Source organism: Lepeophtheirus salmonis, chromosome 4 (assembly GCF_016086655.4).
Source record: "Lepeophtheirus salmonis chromosome 4, UVic_Lsal_1.4, whole genome shotgun sequence".
Lineage (NCBI taxonomy): Eukaryota > Metazoa > Arthropoda > Copepoda > Siphonostomatoida > Caligidae > Lepeophtheirus > Lepeophtheirus salmonis.
Window position 1 is genome coordinate 22,243,063 of NC_052134.2, and position 24,245 is coordinate 22,267,307.

The 24,245-nt window shown below is 30.0% G+C and overlaps 1 protein-coding gene across 1 annotated transcript in view; it reads right to left on the reverse strand.

Annotated features, from left to right (window-relative positions):
* LOC121115660 (metabotropic glutamate receptor 3) overlaps positions 1 to 22,276 on the reverse strand; it is a 67,004-nt gene extending 44,728 nt beyond the window's left edge. The window contains exon 1 of the mRNA XM_040709758.2: positions 22,094 to 22,276. The gene's annotated coding sequence lies outside the window, so the exon portion shown is untranslated. The remainder of the gene's footprint in view (positions 1 to 22,093) is intronic.
* Positions 22,277 to 24,245: the final 1,969 nt, after the last annotated feature.

Genomic DNA, 24,245 nt, shown 5'->3' on the forward strand with positions numbered 1-24,245 from the left:
TATTGTTTTTTTTTTTAATAAATCCTGGTTCAATTCGAACATTTGCAAAAACTGCAGTATTATCAAATTCTAGCATAACACCGAATCTGTTCAAATCAATTTCAGTTCTCTTCTATCAATATCAATAAATTATTTGAGTTCTTGGGCGTACTCCCGGAACGGAGGCTCACAATGGCGTTCGAATTCAGAGAACATTGCAAGGATTTTGTACTTTTTATTATAAAATTTTGTCAGTTGAACCTTATAAACATACCTCCATAAACATATATCTCAGAGTTACCGACATATTTAGGTCGAAACTTGATCTGGATTTAAAATTCCCACCATGTATGGCTGTATACGTGTACATAGCAATATGTCATAGAGATAATTGAGTCAATTTTTCAAATTATATTCCAATTGTGAGGAGGGGTTAAGGTATAAAATAGTTTTTTCTATGTTTTATAACTTTTATTTGATTCAAGGGACTTAATTTGGCCCTGATATGGTCTTTCAATACAGTTTATCAATGTCTTATTCATTTATTGTGACAATGAAACATTGTTGCTTCAAATGCAATTTATGTTGTCTCCAATGCATTAATAAGAATAATTTGTTTGGTAGAAATTGATGATACTTTTTTGAAGAATAAAAATGTAATCCAAAGTAAATATATAGAAAAGAATATTCTACCTTGTTTTATTGCTTTGCTTCTTCAAACAACTCGATGGGGTCACAGATCTGTTTTCACGTTCCAGTAAAAATAGCATTAGAGAACCATTGGTCTACATAATCAATTGAAAATCATTGTTGCAACTAGTTTTTCAAGGGTAAATTCAAATGGAATTCAAGTATACACAGATACATTTCTATAACCACAATGTCAGTGGTTTTATCGTAATTATTTTTATTACAAATTTTTCAAAGGATATATTTACACGCATTAAGCACCTGCCTATGTGTGTACAATAATCATATCCAATGGTTTTTCTTTCTCACCTTTTGGTTTAAAGATTGACTCATTTTGATCTTGTAAAAAAGTAGTAAACATTAATTGTTTGGGTTTCAAATTGTACAAGGTATTTCCTTTTATTTTACAACAATGAGTAGTGATATAAATATGGTCTAAATTGCGAATAACATAAAAACCACGCTTGAGAAAGTTTCATGAAAAATATAATACCTTTGATGAACGACATATCTCCTAACTGACAAAACTAGAAATAGGGGGTTAACTTGTAAATACTTGAATATTTTTGCTATGCATAAAATAAATTGAAAGTTAACTTGTAATACTGACAGTTTTAAGAATGTTTAATATGAGATAAGTTTATTGCGTTTCATGAAATTAGTTGGGAGTAGATCTGTGATGAAGGAAATAAATATAGTTCCACTCCGGTAACAAACAAGGACATATGCAGGAATTACTCTGCTTTCGATCCCAACATTACGTGAAGCTTAACAAGAAATTATAACTATAACTCTTAAATAAATTTAAGAGGTTACTCTACGTCATTCATTACCATACATACTCCTAGGTAAATCTTTAATTTTTTGTTCTTTACTCAAGAATGAAGTAATAATGATAATAGCCAAATGTGAAAATCCAGTGTTTGCTCGAATTACTCGGATGTCGATCCCCAATTCTACTCTGAGTTCAACAAGGACTTACAATTATATCTCTGCAACAAATCCTCAAGGCTACACTCTGTCTTTTATTAGCACTCACGAACGTTCAAACAGGTTTTGAATATAATTGAATCTATTAAGAGAAGGATTTTTACTACTCAGGAATTAAATAATAATGACAACTACTAAGGAAAATAAAATTAGTTTTTTATACTACCAATTAGAAATTAACAGGCCAATTAAAAAACACAGCGGATTTACATTTATGATGATAGCGTTTGAAAATTAAAAAAGAAAGAAAAAACTTGAATACTAAAAAATTCTTAGGATTTACAATACTAACTTTAAACTTAACTGCTCTTACTAACTTTTACACTATATACTTTTCAGGATAAGTAAGAATAATTAGGAAGAGCATTCATATTTTACTAATAATAACACCACAATTGAGAGAATATTCCCATCCCTACCAATGTGTCATTTTATAACTTATTTTATATATTTAAGACTTGATATCACAATAGAAGTATCGTAACTTACACTTGAAGGGTATTTAATACTGAAATCAAGAAAACACTTTCTACAAGTATGGGCCTATGTTATAATTATGAACTTGAAATGAGATCCAAAGAAAATCTGAGGACTTGAGCTGTACTCGACGAAAATATTCAAGGATTTGGACTTGTGATATATCAAGATATATAATTAAATTTCTTTCTAATTTTCTTTGTGCCCCAGTCGCGGTATCTGAGACTTGTTTGCCCGATAAAAGTGGCACTGCATGGAACCACCATTTGGGCAAAATAATCAAATTGATTCTGTTGCAACTATTGCAATTATATAAACATATATACGTATTTGCTGTAAGACTTTCAAACTTTTCGACCTTCTACACGTTTCCTGGGTGGTGAAACAGGGAACCAATACTATCAATCAATTATTTGACATATATCACAAGACGGTGTTTTTTATGGATCATAATGGATATGATGATACTTGGTCTGGATTGATTTATGGTAATTATTTCATATTTCCATTCCCTTTTCTACAAGGGATAATTACACATTAAATAGGCTCAAGGATATTCCAACAAAAAAAAAAAAACCATTTCATTGTTTATACGTGTTGAAAGAAAGATTCATTTAGTGTTATTCTACAAGAATAAAAAAAAAATTGGGTACCTATAATTTTTATCCATTAGACACAATTTAAAGAAATTTGAATGTTTCTTCAACTTTCGGCATTGTTCCTGGCAAACAACCAATTTCTTATTTGGCTTCTTTTTTTTTTCTATCATATGAAGAGCATGTTTTTATTTTTCTCAGCCTCATTTCATTGTAGTAAAAATAAATTAATTATGTCTCCATTATTGTTATTTTGTTTTTCGTTAATGTTTATCTCTTTGGAAATCAAAACAATGCTTCAATGACGGTCAGACCTGATGTTTTCCATTATTATACACACTTGTTTGACAATTGGCATTCCAGAGTGTGATGCATCTTTCTCATCTAAATGAAACCGAAATTGCGTTTGATTGACTGTTAAAAGTGTCATGCCCATTAACACTATCGCATTTTCAGCTGCCGGGCTTGCATTTTCCCCATTATTGAAGATAAACTGTAAAATATCCTCATAGGATATATCGCCGCATACGATCTTATTAAAGCGTTTCAGTACATTTTCAAGAGCTCTGATTTTCTGTCTATACATTTTATTCCACAACTGAGAAGTGTAGTTTAAAATAGGCATATCATATGCTTCATAAAAATTCTTCATCAGCTTCATATTTCTGGGTTTAAAACTCCTTTTAACAAACCCAAGCTTTATACCCCAAGTTTATACATACAACACTATTATATTATATGTGTTAGTGTTGTCATGATATAAATATTTTCGGACCGGTTCTGGTATCCAAATTTGTATACTGATACTTTTGTGACAAAAAATATTTATGAAAAGTTTTGTATTTGTATAATTTACAAGTAGTTGAATTTATATAATTTTTTTATTCTTACTTTTTTGATTAAGGACAAATTTGGAGGGAGCAGGCTAACTACCTCAAGAAGTAGGAGCATTAAGTCATAGGTGGGCCAATAGCTCAGGAAGTAATGTTGTTGCAAGAACCGGTTCATATAACAGTATTATATAGTACCGTGTTAAATGCAATAGTACCCCGGTAATACTGCACTACTAGTAAACCAAATAACAATAGTTCATTGGTCCATTTTTGAAATGGATTATTTGTTCTACTTCCCTACTATTGGCCCAAGCAAGCAATTCCCTGTTGACGTTGTTTGTACCTCTATATAGGAAATGAAAGACATGTTTTTTATTTCTTCAGTTAAATATAATATTTCAAATACATAAAAACAGATCATATCATATCCGTGGGTTCAATGGAAATAGTATAAGCTTATATGCATATTTATAAAACTTGTTAAATAGTTTTTACAGTAATAGAACGCCTCATATTTACGAAGAATACAACTTATTTGATTCATACTTTTGTACCAATAAACTCCAAATGCTAATTTCAATGTTGCTTCTCTAATGAATAATAAGCTACTAATTACACAATGTATTGTTGCAAATTCTTACAGGAAACAAAGGAATGTGGGTTTAGTCTCGATCATGACCTCTCAAAGACTTGTTTTGGTGACTAAACCAGCGTCAAAACAGCTGTTGTTAATTCTGGTCAAACGGTAATTAGTTTTATGCATTATTTTATTAAACTACCATATCCAGTTATCAATTTTAGAATTTTGGCAAACAAGGATACCGGGACTAAGAGGTTATTTGTACTAGGTAGTCAGTTTTTCAGTTAATTTTACTTGTCTGCTTGATACAAATACATTAAAACATTTTAATATATGTTTTTGTTTGTCCTATTGGTTAATCCGTATGTAATCAACTATAAAATAAAATATATTATGCTAAAGAACACACTTGGCAATAAACCCCCATGTCAGTGATGAAGGCATAAAAGGATGCCGAAAAATAAGTGTGGGTTCGAGTCTATTTTAAAAAGTTAAGGAACTTTTGACCATATTTGTTGAAGCATTGTGAGGTCTTATAAGTAAAGCATAAGACGTTGAAGAACATTACTTATTTCCTGATTATTATTATTTTTTTTTTGATTGGTGAAAAATGGAATAGAATAACTCAAAAATTTATTTGCCAAACGGACAAGTATTTTGACCAAATACTCATATAAATTATATATTGTTCATTCATACATATAAAAAAAAAGTGAAGTATGTAGTATGACCCTTGATGAACCTACAGAGATGGAACTCAGCTAAGTATCGATTAAAATAAAAGAAAGTTCGTTATTTGTAACTATAAATTATTTCAAACTCCCTTCATTTAATTATTTTTGAATGCCTACATAAATTCAGCAGCGATTGCAATGGAAAAAATAATTAGAAGTAGTTCAAAAACTGATTTTTTTTCGAATTTTTTTTTTCAATGATTTTTTTATTTGATTTGATGTATATAACTAGATAATCCATTCTTACAAAGATACTGCAGTTCAAGACAGTAGTTAAAGCCAGAACCAATAAAGTAAATAAACTTGTTACAAAAGAAAAAAAAAAAATAATGAGTTATTTGATGATGTTGCCTCGCTAACATAAAATTTACAATGTATTAGACTGTGATAGGTCAATTTTGATACTCCATTTCCGTACATTGATTAGTTGAATTAGAATGATTTCTTGTTAGGCAGAAAATGGTTCTGAACATTTTTTCATTATAATATCGTGGTTCGGAATAATAACTTAATTCCTAACGGATTTATGGTCTTTTTTCTATTTATTTTTGAAGAGAAGGTTGTGAGATACATATTAAAGGGAACTAAAGGGCGGTGTATCAATATGTGATGCCATTTTATTGACCTTCTCCTCACTTATCAATAGCGTCGGATAATATCCCTGGTCCAATACCATCTTTACCTGAGACTAGGCCTAGACAAAACAAGAGGGATCCTAATAAAGATAAAAAAAATAATAGAACTCTTGATTTTATCAAGATTTTAAAAGAATTGATGCTAGTATTGTCACAATAACAATATTTTAGTACAGATTTCAGAACGAAAATTGGTATTTTTTCTACTGAAATTATAAAACAAATAGGTTGCTCAAGGAATTAACCTACATTTAGAGAGATGTTCGCAAGTTTTTTGTTTTGAATATAAATGTGTGGATTAACTTCATCGACAGGATAATTTTTTTGACATAATACCGCAACAATGGTGGATTCTAATACCAATTTAGTAAAGTACCGTTTTCCGTATCCCCGTAACAAAAAAATACCAGAGCAATACGTGTTCGAGCTGGAGAAAATGCCAATACCATTCGAAATTGGTCTTTAGACCAAGACAAATTTCGAGAACTACATCACTATGTGGTGAAGACCATCTACCCAATATCAATTAGGATACATACTATGAAGAAACATTTTTATTTACTTAAAAGCAATGGAAAGTTTTAATGTACATGTATCAAGTGGTCAGGCAAGGGAAACTGAAAAAGTCCCCTCTTAGTGCACATAATTTCTGAACCCAGTTTCTTTATTTTTATTAAATCTAAATTTGAAAAATGGATTGGGTCACTTAGTACACTGACACGCTTAAAACAGGTTGTCGTTAGACCATGTTTGATGATAGCTGCTGTGGAATTGACCTTATCTCCAAACCATGTCTTTTTGAGGTCATGATCTAGATGATACTCAAAACAATCTTAAGAATCACGTTTTTAATATGTACTATATGGATAGATGTGGTGGCACACATAGTCCCAAAAATATGTTTACAAATTCGTGCTCCTCACAATTGATAAGTGAGAAAATAATCAATAAATGTTTATTTAATTGGGTCTCTTTTTTGTCTGTGTGTCATTATTGGTCGTGATTCATGCGTCTTACATACAAACATAAAAACAATTTGTCTACATATGTATGTAATACCCGGCCTCTGCCACCTATGTCTATTGTACAATATGTATAAACATTTTTGTATAATATTTATGTGTTTATATCCGTGAGTAAAGTATTTTGGAAAAACTCAGTTTAATAATCATGTTTCCTCTCTGTTCACGAATCAACATTCTCAAGATGATGAAGAACAAATTCGTGACAATTCGTGGGCCATCACTTTAAAAACATTCTTAATATACAAACAAATGTATATACATATATTTTTTTAATTCGAACGAGTCACATACTACAACACTAAAAAGGTGACTCTCAAGAAGTATTTACTTCCTTAAGACTCTCAAGTGCCTATTATCCCCCAAATATGATGACCTAAAAGTTACAAAAAAAAAACCTTGCAAAATTCCCCTCCCCATTGCACATTAAGATTTGTATCTTAAATGCCAAATATATTATTTTATATAGCTATAAGTGCTCTTATGTATTCTCTTCCTATATACATCCAGATAAATTTTCTTCTTCATTCATCATATACAATGAGTTGTGAAATTGTGGTCCGTCAACACAAAAACAAGTTCGAAGGATTTTTCTTACCATTCAGTCTGGATTACATGAGCTCTCTAGCTTACGTACAAGTCAAGAAAATGACATTTGAACGGGATCAACGAATTTCCATTTGCGCACTCCAAGCTGTATGGTGTCTCCAGGACCACCGTCAACACTGTCGACAAGTCCAAAACGCTGGAGATGAAGAAGAGCTCTGTCATAAAGGTCAAACTGGAAGTGAAAGAGTCAAAGAAAACTGCCAAGGCCAATTTTCTGAAGTCCATGAGGGACTAAGCGAGAGATCTCAGAGTTTTAAGTCAGAATGTCCACAAGGCTATAAAAAATTGATAGTAGGAGCTTGGTGAGGGTGGAGTAGGAACTTTTGACCCCAAGCAATGAAAGACACTCATCTCCTCCGCTGCAAAACTCTTTTAAATTAGTCTTTTGAGTTCTTTTGAACTTTGTTTTGACACTTTTGGTCCCCTAAAGCCCTGATGCCAACCTCCTGGCCTACAATGTCCTTCATCCAAACATTGAGTCTCTCAAAGCCCCCATCAGCCAGTACTGGGACGTTATGCCCGATGATTATATCCGTAGCGGTTAACAGACCTTCCGTTGGCGCCTCGAAGCCATGATTGCCACTAAGGGGCCACATTAATAATTAACATAGCTCAGAGTATTAACTTTGTTGAAATTATTTTGTGAATTAATAAATTATATCTTGGGGAAGTTTAAAATTCAAAGTGTTCAGATTCAGTATTTCACTCATCCCATAAATTTGAATACAAAGACTTTAATAAAACCAAAATATGTTTATAAAATATTGGACTGTATAAGTATATAATGTTAATAGATACATTGTTACCTTTCATGACTTTTATTCCATATTGTTTTGTGTTAACTCACAACAAATACGAGTACCAACATAAAATGCTGGCTCGTTTTCATTCAATCACTTACAACAGATCGGGTGGAGTTTAATCCCGCCCCTCTCTGTGTTGAGTCACATTCCATCGTATCACAGAATGTAAATTCCTAATTGAATGTTAATTAACGAGCTCCTAATTGACTATGTTAGTTTTTTATGATTTAAATAAAAAAGCAAACGAATTCATTTTTTGGATGCTAGAGATGTTAGAAATACTTCTATTGCGGTTTCGGAATCTAAACAGTTCTTTGCTCTTAAAATTTACAATTTTTAAAGAATATTCGCCTAAATTTTTACTGTTCTGATCCAATTTTGACCCGTTTTCTTGATTATATTGAAGATCTGGTTCTTTCTTACCCTATTTTCTGTAAAAATAGAATCTAGGTATGAGATACCAAAGACGAGCATAAAGGGGTGTTGGCAGGTCTGGCCCTATTGTTATAGACGAGCTCGGTAGTCACTTAGGGTAGCATCCTCAGAGGGATGAAAAAAATCTAAAGAAAAAACCGATTCTTATATGTATGTTGAAAAACAATTTCTTTGTAACTCGCTTTTCTCCGCTTAATGGTTGAAAAATGGGTTAGAAGCCGCCGTTCACGACATCACTAAGGGGTAGTAAGTTTTTTCGGGCAAAAACTCAGATCCTATTTTCCCCACACAAAAAACAAAAACAAACAAAGTACTACAATGTTTTAAATGTGAATTGCGCTTAAACACAATTTTCTGTAAAATGAGAAACTCTAGGAAGTAATACCATAGAAAAATAAATATGTAGAGGTGACAGGTTGCGGAAAAGATTGAGCAATGTAGTTCAGCTGACAAAAAGTGTATATTTAAAGGAAGGACGTCACATTTTTTCATTCTTTTTTGAATAATAATGCATTATATATAATATGTTACGATTAGAGCAGAATGCTCGATAAATAAAGTTATGAATTAAATTTATTTAAATTAAAAAATCATGAAAATTAATACTGTCATTTTTTTAGCAGTAAAATATTTTATAATTTCATTAAATGATTTACTATAAAAATATATAAAAATGAACACATACATAATATGAATGTCGCTAACTACATTTGAATAAAATACTTCTTAGATTAGCGGGTTAAAAATAATCATTGATTGACAATCTACCATTTCGACTTGATAAGTTATATTCTAATCTAATGTCACCATAGTTGATCTAAAAAATAACATACTCCTTACTCAAGCTTCTTTTCATTGCAGCTTACTATAGATTTTAATCAAATACTGCCCTCCTATGCCAAACTGCGAATATAAATCCTTGTGTCATTTTGACTACTTCTAATCCTTCAGTGAATGCTCAAGTGGCATAAGAAGGAGTTAATCCAACTACAACAACAGAGTCTCCTCTGCTGAGGTGTACTTCAAATGTACGACTGAGTAGGAGTTTTGTTGAATATGTTTAAGTACCAAGCTACATGCTTGAAAAAGGAAATAGGTAATATACGAGTATTTACATATCCATAATATTTATAGCCATTTAAATTCATTAATTAACAACAAAAATAATTTGACTCGTCGTGAGTTATGAAGATAATGAGATGCTAGTACATAAATTAAATAGTTGCTTAGAGTAGTTATAGGAAGGTTTAGAAGCCTAAATGATCCATGACTGTGGCAACATGTTATTTTCAAGCCATGGCATATATTTATATTATTCTTTGCTATATTGCAGGCACAGTAGTTTGAAGTACAAACTTCTCATTGAAGCCATCGCCGGATAGCCAACATAGATACAAATAGAGTAAAACACTTTTTGAAGAATCATATGTCCAAATCCGATAAAACCATCAGTAGAACTATACAGTAGATTTTGAAAACATTAACGTAGTCTCTGGTTTCTCTGCTGTAAACTGTAATGTATAGAAACATTGTAGTACCTTTTAACCCTAAGTTACAACAACTTCTATTCGTGAAAATTCATTTTCAACAATAGAAAATATGTTCAGTGAAGTATGTTGAGTATGTTGCAAGAAACCACATTACTGGTCAGAAAGACAAGGCTCAAATTTTCTCTAGAGAGTGGAGATACGTATTTCTTATCAAATTTCAACTCATATTAATGGAGACTGCAACTCTTTGACGGAACCCCTTGTTGTTTTTATAAGCTTAGTGATAAGTAACATCACTGAGTGAGGATTAAAGTATTATAATCACTCCATCTGACTTAGAAATTGTCCTTGAAGTCCATTCACATATTATATATTTTCTTTCTAGGAGCCGCTGAGTATCAAATCTACGCAAATTGAGTTTAAAAGAATAATTTTCCTCTCCACTTTGTCCATCGATCTAAGTCGTTCCACAAAGATGTGCATCTTGGGGTCATAGCCATAACTTAGTTTAAAAAACCTTTTAGACATGTACAGCCTCATTGATCTGAGATGTACCCCTAGATATCAGACTACCGATACAAAGAATAGCTTTCTACAATGCAGGTATATATATATATATATGGAAGTTGCACTGAAAAATCAACCATAATAATTTTTTTTAGGTCTTGATAGTTTTTTATAATAATCATAAATCAAATTATAGATAGTGGAATAAAATTGCCACTATTTATACGTCCCTCACATATGAAACAAATTGACATAAATATATGTTAAACAAGGGCTTTGTAAATTATGAGTATTTTACATATGTATATACAATTTTACTAAATTAACTTAATTAGTTTACTTTTGTAGGTTTTTCAAAGACCTATAACAGGGACGGGAGCGGTTTTAAGTCCCATGTTAAGGATCGATACATGGATTATTTTATCTGTCAAATATATGAATGATCATTTAAGTAAAGAATGTACTTCGTTTCGACCCGGAAGATACTTTTTTTTTTTCTCTCGTAAACCATTTATATAAAAAGGATTTTGTATTCCTTGTTGAATATGCCTTTAAATAGGGATGATCACATGTATTGAGCACAGTGGGGGAACACTTTGTGAGTATGGCGTATGTATACATATAGATATAAAGATGAAAATAAAAAGGAGAAGAAAATCAGGGCCCATGACCCCGAGATGCGCATCTTCTTCCATCCTTCCTTTTATCTTCTTTACATGAGAAGGATTAATGTAATATTATCTAATGTGTACTAGATAATATTTGAACTATATACATAGTAGAGGAATATTATTCATGTGTCTGTGGTTGCGTGTGTGTATTGGTGGATCCTCTAGGGCCTCATTGAAAGATAATCTTTTCTCCTTAAAGTGTATTTTGTAATAGATAACCAGAGTGATATCAACTCCTTAAAGATGACTTATCATTAGTATTGTATAAAATATGAGAGAGAAAGTCAGAGATAATTTTTGGAAATGTAACTTGAACATATCTTGGGATTTTCTACAGCTGTGTTGATATAGATGCTCCTTTTTTTTTCTAATTTGTACGTTTCAGTAAGCAAGAAACACTATAGTTTATACTCATATATATCATCGGCAGAGATGTATTAAATATGTCCTAGAGAGATATATATTTTTTTGTAAGAACCACCTAAACATATCTTTTTATTTTCTGAAGACGCTATCATTATTATTATATTCTTGATAAAGGTACACATAAGTATTAAGTAAAAACTAGTTTGTGTGTGCTCATGAAAGACATCAAGTAACAAAAAGGGTTTGCTATGAGTTATACACGGTAATCCTTATTGGACTCGAAGTAGAATTTAGAATCAAGGTTGGATTAATTCCAGTCTATAAGTCCTTGTTTCATAGCAGCTTGCAGCTGCTCTAATAAAACACCATGACAGCTAAGCTGCTCTTCTCCCAACCATTCTTCAAATTGTCAAGATTATCAAGTTTATTTTCGGTTTCTTTTATTTTTACATACCGATAGGACATAATTTTATACCATTTTGCTATCATCATGGCGTTAACATAAAATATACTATGTATTTTGTTGTCTACTGACAATTCCTTTGTTTTATATGGTATGATACGTCATGTCTATGTATGTAAATCTTAAGCATTTTGGACATGTAAAAAAAAGAAGCCAATTCAACAGGGTGACACTGAAAATTAGAAAAATACTTTGGAGAAAAACAGCTTAGCTGTCGTGAAAGTTTCATTAAACAAAAAATAATCCCATTAGAAGAAAAAAATGGCTACAACTGCAACTCTGTATACATCATTGACCTAAGTAGGAATTACAAAGATGTTGATCCTCAATTCTACTTTGAGCCCAATTGGGACAAATTACACTTATAACTCCCCACCAACTCTATGGTCTAACACTTCGTTATTCATGAACGCACATACTTGTGGTTACACTTTATAATTAGATGGTATTGAACAATGAATCACGTTGGGGCCTTTTGGACCTGATATATTTATTAAATAAAAAGGATAAATTTCCCCAAAAAATCTGAAAGAAACTTCATCAAAAGGTTTCAAATTTATTAAAAATACTTTACATGCAATTCAATTTATGTGAATTTATAGTGAAATCAAATTTATGGGTATAAAAATCCCAATAAAATGGTCACAATTGTTAATTCATTTTATCTTTTTGGATCTATTAAGGATCATAAAAGTGAAATAATTTGATATAAATATATGATTATTGTAAATGTAATAGAAAATAGATTGCCTACACCAGGGGTGTGAAACCTTATTTACCACGGGCCATTAGTCACAATGTTATGAGGGACCACATAACCTTACTATTTTATTTATTTACTACGATCTAGAAGATTAAGGATGAGAGAACGATACGAGTCATAATAAAATCCACAAAAGAGATACTAGCAGCCAATGAAAAATAAATTCATGATAAGGATATGTCGTTGTGGCATCCTAAATAATATTTCATAGTTTCAGAGCTACAGGCAAATATCTAAAAGATTTATATATATTTAAAAGTTGGGAAGGTGGGGGGCAGTCTTTTTTAAAATGGCGCAAAAAAGATATATGTATCAAATGAAAGGGATTTCTACTTATGCATTTTTCAAAAAAAGAGTACTTCAGTTCCTCGGAGTCAAAATATGATCATTTTTGAGTTGTAAAAACACTTTTTTCTTATCAATCAAGGAACAAATAACCACTCTAGCTTAAAGAAAAGCAAACTTTCTAAGGAGTTAATCCATCAACAAAAAACTAACATACATATTCATATACCTACCATGAAGTGTATATTTAACCAATTAGGAAGAAGTACCTTATACACATATTTAAATCTACGTACTTTAAAACATGTTAATGGGTTGATTTTCTGGTAGTTATGACGTCATAAATTAAGTTTATAATGATTAATGATCTTTACTTTTAAGTATACTATATACTTAAGCATCTAATTTTTTATTTACTTTGAAATAACTACCTATACAATATATGTGGCCCATCAGCACAAAAGCAATATCGAATAAAAATTAAGATAAGAAGAAATTATTATTTAACATCTGTATTAAAATTTTACTCGTAGGTATTCTTGCTTTCTTCAATCTATAAGGATGTTCACTAAAAGAATTAAGGTATTTCATATACAACTTGAGTATTTAGTAAGTTGATATAATGTGACGGAATGGAGTGAATCATCTGTTCTTTTTGAAAAAAAAACTAATTATTGTGAAAAAGTCTTTTAAATTTAACATTGATTCAACTTAAGAGCTATCTAGTGAGTAAACAAAATAGTGTATGTATGAAAAGCAGTCACTGGGTGCACTTTATATAGTGCTCCCTGATGTATATAATATACCAATACACTATAAATAAAAAAAGAGAGTATAATCAACAGGGAACACTGAATAAAATTAGTTAGATCTCGCAGGAGTTTAGTTTAACTCATATTAAAAAAAAGAAAAAAGGGAAATACTTTATATAAAAAAATTAATGTGACTTAACTATGGATTAGAATATCTAGGAATATTTATGCCTTGTACATAGATAATAACTAATATTACCTTTATACTATTAGCTATTCGGAGTAAAGTATAATTAAATATAGATGGATTATGAAAATTTTATTTATTATTGGCGTCATGTTCTAAATATTAGATGGGGAACACGGTTTTTGCCATTTGGATTTCAATAAAGTGGATTACATTTATCCTTGAGCGTAGAGTCATATACCCTTCATCCACAAATTCTCGCAGGTTCGCTATTTTTTTTAGGATTCATTTAAATTTAGTTCGATTCTCGAGTCCTTCTTTTTATTTTGCATTATACATACAAATTTATTTAGTTTGTCGTGAGTTTGGTGCTGAACAGTTCATTTTTATTTACACAGCTGCGTTATTTGGAAATAAAAAGGTAGTTACATGGCTAGTGTATGTCTTCTGAATGGAATTCAAGTCTGTATGTTTTTTTTTCTTATATAATATTTGCAATTATACGAAATCCAAACAAACATGTTTAGTTTAGAAGATAATGGTTACCTTCCATTTATATGAAAATCAAAACTATATTAATTAATACTCTATTTTTCGTATATTTTTATAGGTGGAGCTCTTTGCAGAGTATGATAGTCTTTTTTCATCATTTTTTTTAGTTTTCATCATGATTGATAGCCAGATTACTATATACGTGTGTATATCTATCTCATTCGGAACTCAGACTTGAAACTCCTGTTAGACTCAGAACTTGATCTTGAATTTCAAATCAGACTCGGACTTGCTCTCAAATTTTAGACAGTCAACAGCCTTACTAATATCATTTAGAGTCATTTTTCATAACAAGACAATCAGTAAGTTGAATATTTAATTAATAAACCAAAATTCAAAAGGGCTGAATGCATAAAAAAACCGTTTTATCATTTCTTTATCTTGTCTTGAATAAAAACTAATTATTACAATAAAAAAAATAAGATTTTTTTAAAATTATCTCACACTTTTTGTTGCCTAATCGATGAAAAAAATTGTACAAATATAGACATTTGATTAAGATTGTTGGTACATTAGTATTTATAATTTGCATCAAGTAGTATTTAATCCATTTGTTAAACTAGTCCTTTTTATTCTTTAAACCATTTAATGGAATTTAATCAATGTTTTTTTTATTTGTGCATTTTATGTTGTAGAAATGTCACTTTTTAACTCCGAAGATGACATCTACGTCAATTATAGTGCAATTTATGATGTCAGTGAAAGCGCTCTACTCAATCCCCTTATTATAGGTTAAATTTTCACCTTGAAATTTTTTCTTACTTAGTTGGGAACAATCAACCAATCCTTTATGGAAGTTTAATGAGAAGTAGAAACGTACACTCACACACAGTTAGTTTTTAAGTAAATAATATTAAAAACATAGTCTATTTATGTGGAACTGAAGGGTCAGTCTCTGTGGTTTTCCATGTATTTACCTTTATTTTAGCCATATGCTTTAGGAATGGATTCTTTGTTATATTACATAAATAAAAAATCCTTCTCAATGTTATTTATTTATATATTATTCTACTTTAGTTGTAATCTAGCTGTAAGGCTGACTTGCAATAGGGCTTAAGGCCGATTCTTTATTCCATTCTGTTTAGAACCAATGTCATTTAATATAATGATGAAATAAACACTCATTAGAAGAAGTGGAAATAAATCTTTATGCATTTCGAGAATCAATAAGTATACTAATAAATTTAAATCCTTGAATCTAATAATCGAGTCTATTTCGAGGCCTTTGAATTTTTTAAAATTCATTTCAAGTCCATTATTATTAATTAATTGAAGGTGACGTTATCTTGGAGGGTCAAAGTTTATATTTTTTCTATTTAAAAACTATAATAAATCTTCTTGAAACTTCATTTAATGGTTTTTAAAATATGAAGATTGAAGAATTAACACTTGAATTGAATACGACTTCATGGCAATATATAGTGATAATTATATAAAGTCAAAGTGCGGAAAATCTATATGAAATGGGATAGATTTGCATAACTCTTTTTCTTTTGGGTCAATTAGGGACGAAAAAAGTCGAATAATTATAGAAAAATACTATTGAAATAATACTGTATAACGATTTAATAACTTATTCTCAATCCAGATCAATAGTGTTGTATCGGTCCTTATTTAGGATTGAAGACTGCAGTCCCGTTCAGTTCAGTGCTACGGTGCTGTTAAGTCCTGCTTATCAGTCTTAAAACTTATAAAGTTTTGTCCTTGATGACGCCACTCAATTTTTTTTAAATCAGTTATTGTACTGACTGTCTTAATGATCAGTCTCAAGGACTAACAAGACCGGTCCAAAGACTGGAATGAATAAATAAGGACTTGCACATAAGAGCCATATATATAATAAAACTGGGCATTAAAGGGATATATTTTTGATAGACGGTAAGGTTAAGTACATATATTTGTTGGTTCTATTTTGACACCCAAATACTGAGCAATAGTTCACAATTTTCTTAAGAAAATAATAAAGAGAAGGGTTTTATTCTTATAAATCCTTGTCATATGGGCTTCCAAAGCGGATCACATCAAAAATGCTGTCATAACATGAAAACGCTCTATGGAGTCCAAATCATCTCTCGATTTTTGATTGTGATATGAAGTAGAGTTGCAAGTCTTTCAAAATCAAGTCCAAGTCCACACCTCTCCTTAAAAATATGTACGTGGATATTTTTTGGTTCGATCATCAAAATCATTTATCTAATTAAACCCTCCTTTTGGCCTTTTTATAAAAAAGGATTTGAGAAGACTTTATTGTATGACATGATAAGATTTATATAAAAAATGAAGGGATTTTTTTTAGGGTTGGTTCTCTCAATGTGTAGGGTAACAGTAGTTATTATAAAGTGAATCTACATCAAAGTTGGATAGATGTGATAGGATATGAAGAGTACCACCCAGGAGATGATGTTTCGTGCGTTAAGATATATGTAAAGAAAGAGAATATTTCCTCCTTAAAAAATTACATAATTAAACGTATATAATAAATTACTTAGATGAATCAACAGTGATTTATTTTCAATATACAAGCCTATTTGGTGAGTGAACATATTTGACATGTAAGACTATATTGGGCTCCGATATGACCCCTTCTGTATTTATACAAATTATCAATTTCTATTTTTTCCCTGTAATGATGAATTTTCGCTACATTGATTTCAATTCTCCGGGCCTTCAAAGGACTCTTCAAAATAATTTGTTGATAGACGATAATTAGTTAAATAGTAAAAATGTGGAATCCATACTCCATTTTGAGAAAATCTTTCGGGCTTTTTTTGTGTTGACAGCTCATATTTTTAAAATAGAGTTTTTGTCCTAAAGAGCAGGGATTCTCAACCCATTTTTTTAGTGATGTGCCTTACATGCACATAGCATTCCTAGCTTGAGTGACAAGGTCGTCCGTAGGATTTTTTTTGGGAGGGGGCTAGGTTTTGGATTTTTTTTTTGAAAAGAAATCCGAAAGTTAAATTTGTTTGGAATAAAATTTCAAAAAAAAATTTTTTGGAATAAAATTTCAAAATAAAAAAAATTTCGAAACAAAATCCCTAACTATTCACAAAAAAATACATTTTTTTGGAAAAAAAAGATCAAACCTCTATAAGTATTCTCAAAAAATTTTAAGTTTTTGGTAAGAAAAATGCAAAATCAACAGCTGTTTTCAAAAAAATTCAATTGTTAAATTTTTGGAAAAAAAATCCTTAATTTGGGCAGGAAGGGGCTATAGCCTAACCTCTGTGGACGCCCTTGAGTTATGTACCACTTGTAAAATATTCTTTCAAAATAATCTCAAGAACCCACCGGAGTGCCTCCAACTAGTCCGAGGGGTATGCGTACCTCTATTTGAGAACCACTGCCATAGAGGCTCTAGTCTTTTATATATATATGATGCCACCAATTAAGATAATTGACAACAAAGCACTAAGGGGCTGTCTTAAAGGATTATTTAATTGTTCTAATAAGAACATTTAAAATAAATGAAAAGAACAATCTTTTAACATGGGATTTATTTCTATTTTGTGTGTAGATGGTTACATGCTGTTTGACCATTAAAAAACTATATCTTCCCATCCTCTAATGAGACACATTGAAAGAAGATTCTCACTTCTATGTAGCCAAGGCTATAATTATGTGCATATGTATGTACTCATTTCATGAATCTGGAGCCAATGTTTTGTTTTATTAAGTCAGTATTGTGTATAACTTAGACTAGCATTGTCTCGGTTAGTATTTAGGACTCTAAGACAAATAAGGACAGTTAAGTTGCGTTCCAGTCCAGTTCAGTCCTGTAGATAATTCCTACAAAACTTGTAAGTTCAGTTTTTTGTGACGTCACTCGATTTTATTCATTCTTTTGTCAATGAGTTCTAGTACTGACAGTTCTAAAGACAGACGGTCTTTAAGACCGGTCCCAAGGACAAATAGGATGAGTCTTAAGACTGGACTAGCCTAAATAAGGACCGACACAGTACTAATATATTATGTCCCAATATTTGGTTAATATTTTTTCCCCTCTGCAAAAATACCTTTTCTAATGTATAAAAATAAAAAAAAGGACTTTGGCAAAGATTGAGGCCTTTCCAGCCATTTTTGGGGTATACTGGTTATTTTAATTGCTAAAAAGTTTTATTTTTGGGCCAAAATTTATCGTCCAAAATACGATTCTATGAGTAAAAATATTAGCCTTTCTAGATTTTTATTTGGGATGACACAAAAGGCCGATTTGGAGTCTCAAATGGACTGTATCACACCAAAAATGCCCTGTGAGGCTTCCAACTTTGCCAAAGTCAGTTTTATTGTCCATAGAATAAAATACCTTTATGCAGCTGGATAAAGATATCAACCAGAAAACAAGACAATCTAGTGTATGTACATATTTTGTCAATATTTAAAAAATATATTTTGTCAAATACACTACGCAGTAGTTAAATTATAAATTAATAAATGAACGTGAGGCATGGGATTTTGGTAGCAATTAAAACTAAAATAAAAATAATAATTATCGTTTTCGAAAATCTTCTGAAAAAACTCTTAAATTTCGATTTTCTAAACTTGTATTGATTAATAATAGAGGTTGCGTGATTCTTTTTATAATATTTATGTTTCTGAAGTGTAAGCAAATAAAGAGATATTGACTTTTAAAAATAAAGATATTTTGAAGTTTTTAAAGCGTTCAAGTGTCGTTACATCCCAATCAAAAATAAACTTTCATCAAGAATATCTTTTAATGTGAATTTTTCAAAATCCAACGAGTCAGAGGATCACTTATTGCACAAATCAACCAGTTATGCCTATAAGATTCTTTAAAAGATTCAAATAACAAAAAATATTTTAACAATTTCTATTGAAATATCTACCAAGAAATCCGTGGCTTTTGCCTTCTCAAAAGAGACAAACTTTCATATCTTCTACAAATGTATCAACATCACTTTCTTCAAAACATTTACTTTCTATGAGAATCATCAGTTAAATACATAAATATGACGGATTTCACTTTTTCAGGACTATATACAATATGTAACTTGCATATGTTTTTTTTTACATGGATGAATAACTTTGGCATAACGGTGCCATTTTAAAGAAGTACATTAATCGTATATAATTTTCATTGGCTTCCTAAATTGAATTATAAATTGTGAAAAAGTTTTTAATATAACTTTTTAATCCAAAGATAATTATTTCATAACAGGCAATGATTTCCTTGCTAATTATATCATGAAAGTGCAAATTAGAGTATATCCTGTGAGATCCTACAAATTGTCACTCTTTTACTTGATATAAAACTTGTATTTTTTATATTGAATTGTAAGTTTATACACTATTTGTAATCAAATGAACATTTTCCAGCTTCTCCATCCCTCCTTATCAATTTTTTGAACGTGATGAATGGTTATATTTGCATCTCTTCATGCACAGTGTTAAATTAATCCATAGTTGGGAAAAAATGTCTTATTTCCATCGTCTAATTTTGGTTCTGTTTTTTGATTTTTTTTTGGTAAAAGATTGGAAGATACAATAAATGTTATGAAGTGATTTTTTTGCATAGAATTAATTGGAATTTAAAGATGTTTTGATATTGTTAACCATTTACCGCCTGGATGTGATTTCATGTATCTTATTAAACAAACAGGTGTAGCATTAATTTCCAAGTCTATATATTGTACCAAATTGCGATAAAAGCTAGTTTAGGATCAACATAAGAAATATGTCTATATGTTCATTTAAGGAATATGTTTTTCAAGGAAATGATATATATTTATATTTTTTTAGAATATCTAAATTATTTTTTATGAATTTCTAGTGTTATTATCTTTAGATATTTGCCCGAATGTACTTTCAAAGCCATGATACATACATATTTACTTTTTTTAAATAATGTGACCAAGTGGATCTCAAAGTCTTTATAAGATATCTTTGTTATTATGACTATTTTTGAGGTTTTTTCATTTATATTATATCCTGATGCCTATAAAAGCTTATAGAAATAATAATTTTTCTTATTAGTTCATTAGATAAAATTTAGGCGGTAAAGGGTTAAAGCTTAATCTTCATTCAAGTTTGAACATTTTAACTACCAATTGCAGGATTATAGGATCAATCAAATTTGATATATAAGTTTACAAACCCTCAATTTGAGAAGTTTGACAATATTTTACTGAAAAAATTTATGGATTCAATGGCAAATATATAATCAATGGATCATAATGCGAATTCTTTACTAATGACGTGGCCGAAAGCTTTAAAAGTATTCCCTCATTGAAAAGTACAAAGACAACGTATTATTTTGAAAAATCAAAAATCTAATTTTATGGAGGATAATAGATGAAGAAAGTCTACCATTTTTTTTTATAAGAATCAGGATTAACAATCAGTCAGTTAATGGAACAAAAAAAAATTAATTTCTAACCAGAATTAAAAAAATATCGATTAAAAAAAATCAAAATCCCTGAGTTTTTAAAAACAATCAACATTTTGTTTTTAAAAACTAAGGCCAGGACTATAATTTGGAATAATAAAGACCACGCTTTAATTGTAAGTCGAGTACAAGAAACAAAAATTCTGCTAGCAAGAATACCTTGTTCATACACCTCATTAAATCGTTTGGTAAAAATTATTCGAAGAATAAATGGTCATTAATTTTTTTTGTAATGTGGAAACTATTTTTTGATGAGTTTTTTTTCTTTTAAATATAAGATGAGTTTTGTAGATCATTTTATGTAGAATACATAATTTTGAATGACTTCTTTTATATAAGGCAAAACTTGACAACATTAATATTGCAACATTTGCCATAATAATAATTTATGACACTAAAAGGTATAAACATTGAAAATACCGTTTCATTTTTTGACAGCAACCCAAATGTTTGTATTCATAACATTTTTCAAATTTGACTACAAAAGCTTATTCACAGACTTGTTCATATTTAAAGAAAGTTTCAATTCTGATTCCATTATGAACTTTTTAACTCCAAATGGAAGTTTAAATATTTTTATATTATGAATCAATTTGAATAGTTTCAACGCAATTATTGTAAAAATACCTTATTTAACACTGAAAATGTCTTTATTTTGTCATTCTTTAATTGGACTAGGCATCAAAAATAACAACAAGTATGAAAATATAAGTAAAACTCAAGATTTTTTATTTTATAAAATATTATTTTGAAGAAAAAAAACACTAATTCTCTTCAGTATCATATATTTAATAATAGCTACACCCTTATTTATATTGGAAGGTTCCAGCCCCTTCCAGTTCAGTCTTGGTCGGGCTAAATTCAGTACAGTGTATCCGTCCTAAAAACTTTATTTCTTTTTTGATTAACCAGTTCTAGTACTGATAGTCCTATGATCCGGTCTCAAAGACCGACAGGACATGTTCTAATACTGGTTTGCACAAGACCGAATAAATAAGGACCGACACAACACTAGTTATAGCTATCTATATAACATGTTTATTTTTAACAAAAGCTGACAAATTGACGAATTCCAATTTGTTTTATTCCAAAAATTAAAATAATTAAATAAATAATTGTCATGAAAGAAGATAGTGTAGTTCGGATTAGAACTTAGGGATAATTGATATTAAAAATGCGATTGTGGCAAATAGTCACACCTCGGCCATTCTCGTGTACATCCCATGAAATGCTCTACTAATGAATATTATTATAATGAAAGGTCTTACCTATACGATTAAATAACTTGGTTTTTTCACTATGGGAGTCACTAAATATTTTATTGTAATTTTCTTTCAATATATATGTATTAACTTAATATTGATTATTTAAAATATCAATTATTAAGTGGTATTTTAACCATAACTTAAGATCACAGGTGTAGTATACAGGGCTGCAAATAAAGTTGAACTAACAACCCAGATATTGATCTTGAAAAAAAAAAAATATTTTTCTATAAGAATCATACCTATGTAGTACGTACACTCACAACATTCGAGGCAAGCGTGCGAACCCTAACTCCGTCCGTGCGTAATATGCAAGGAATGTGACGAGCCTTCAAGAGGGATCTCCTCTTCTTTTACTTATTCTTCCCATAATAATCTACCACGACTACAATTAGAACTAACATCACCAAACCCTTATGAATGATAAAACAACCAAAATATTTTATAAGCTTTACTTATATATCAATGATCCGGTCTAAAAGAGTATTATCAAATAACGTCAGCCATCTTGGAGGATTATCCATTCAAATTTTAAAGAAGAATGTTAAATTATTGCCATGTATATTTTACATGTGACGTCAAATGGAAATTTATAAATAAAATAATTCGAAACTTTACTATTTTAAATTTGTTTATTTATGACAATTTTTGATGAAATATTAAAATAAATAAATTCAACAGACATTTTTTTAAATTTTAAAAACCTGGTATTATTAATTATAATTATGGCAAAAATAAAATTAGACGATAATTGACGTGATTATAATTAATTATTCATTATGTAATTATGTAGTTCAATAGACAATGTGCTCAGAAAAATTATTTTCTTGAACTTAATTGGTGTAGGTTTGAACTTGGTCGTTCCTAGAGAAGGAAATATACTTTATGTATAGTTATAAATAATTCAAAATATCAAAATTGTCAAAAACTGTAATTATTTTGTCCATTTTTATATTTCAAATGTAATTACAAATTTTTTGTCAATCTTGATTTGTTTTAAACTTTATTTCTCTAACAAGGGCCATGACTAAGATTCCTATTTAAGAAAGGAGTTCACTTTTTGACAATTTTATAGAGAAAAGTCAATTTCTCTAATAAAGACCGTCACTAAAGTTATTATTTGGTCAGGGACTTACTTTTATAACAATTTTTGATGGAATATTAAAAAACATTTTTTTCACAAAAAAACCCTTATAATTTGTTCAAATAATTATTTTTTCTTACATATAATTGTTTGTATAGAAGTAATACCTGAATTGTTTCGTTTTTAAAGTGGCAGCTTATTTGCATTATATATAGGTTTCACAATATTAATAGAATTAATGGTTTATCTGAAATGGTCCTTTTTGTTTTAATGACTTTATAATAAAGTTGTTGAGCCTTGTGTTTTGTTTTGTTATTTTTTGCCAGAGGAATTAACAATTCTAAGCTATTTGTATACATATTTGTTGTGGGCCTTCCAGGCATTATAATCTAATAATAATATCACTGCATTAGCAAATGAGTTTGAGGGGAAAGGGCTTATCAATGCTTAATCAAATGATCGTGGGAACACATTTGGTTCTGTGTGTGTGCAATTATTTAAGGCATTGTTATAACAGAGGAAAGGATAATAATATATTTACATATTTGGGATGGAAAAAGGTCGTGTTTTTTTCAAATCCTGATCCAACCAATCATTGTCGTAATTAAAAGGGTCAACGAATAACTAATAAATGTAATTATGCATATCAGCTTGTTTGAATATGTACAATATAAGGAAGAGGGTTATATAGTTTAATTTGGCATTTGTATAAGGCAATTCAAACGTACTTTTCTATGTATTGATATACTATGATTTACTGGGTGCTCATTAATATAATATGTAAAAATATTTAAAAAAATTAATTTTCATATATATGATGAATTGCATACCATCAGGTTTGTGCATGAATACTATTCAAATGGTAATAATATACATTTGAAATAATAGTCTTCAAATTTAGCAATACATTTTTGAGATTCCAAATAAAATCTGTAATCAATCTGATGCATGCTGCGCGCCATTGCCAATGTGTATGAAATTTCTAAGGAACTAATCGTACCCAAATCTACCCATACACCCCAGATCCGATCTTGGGGATCGACGACGTAAAATTAAACGTCTTTGGAACAG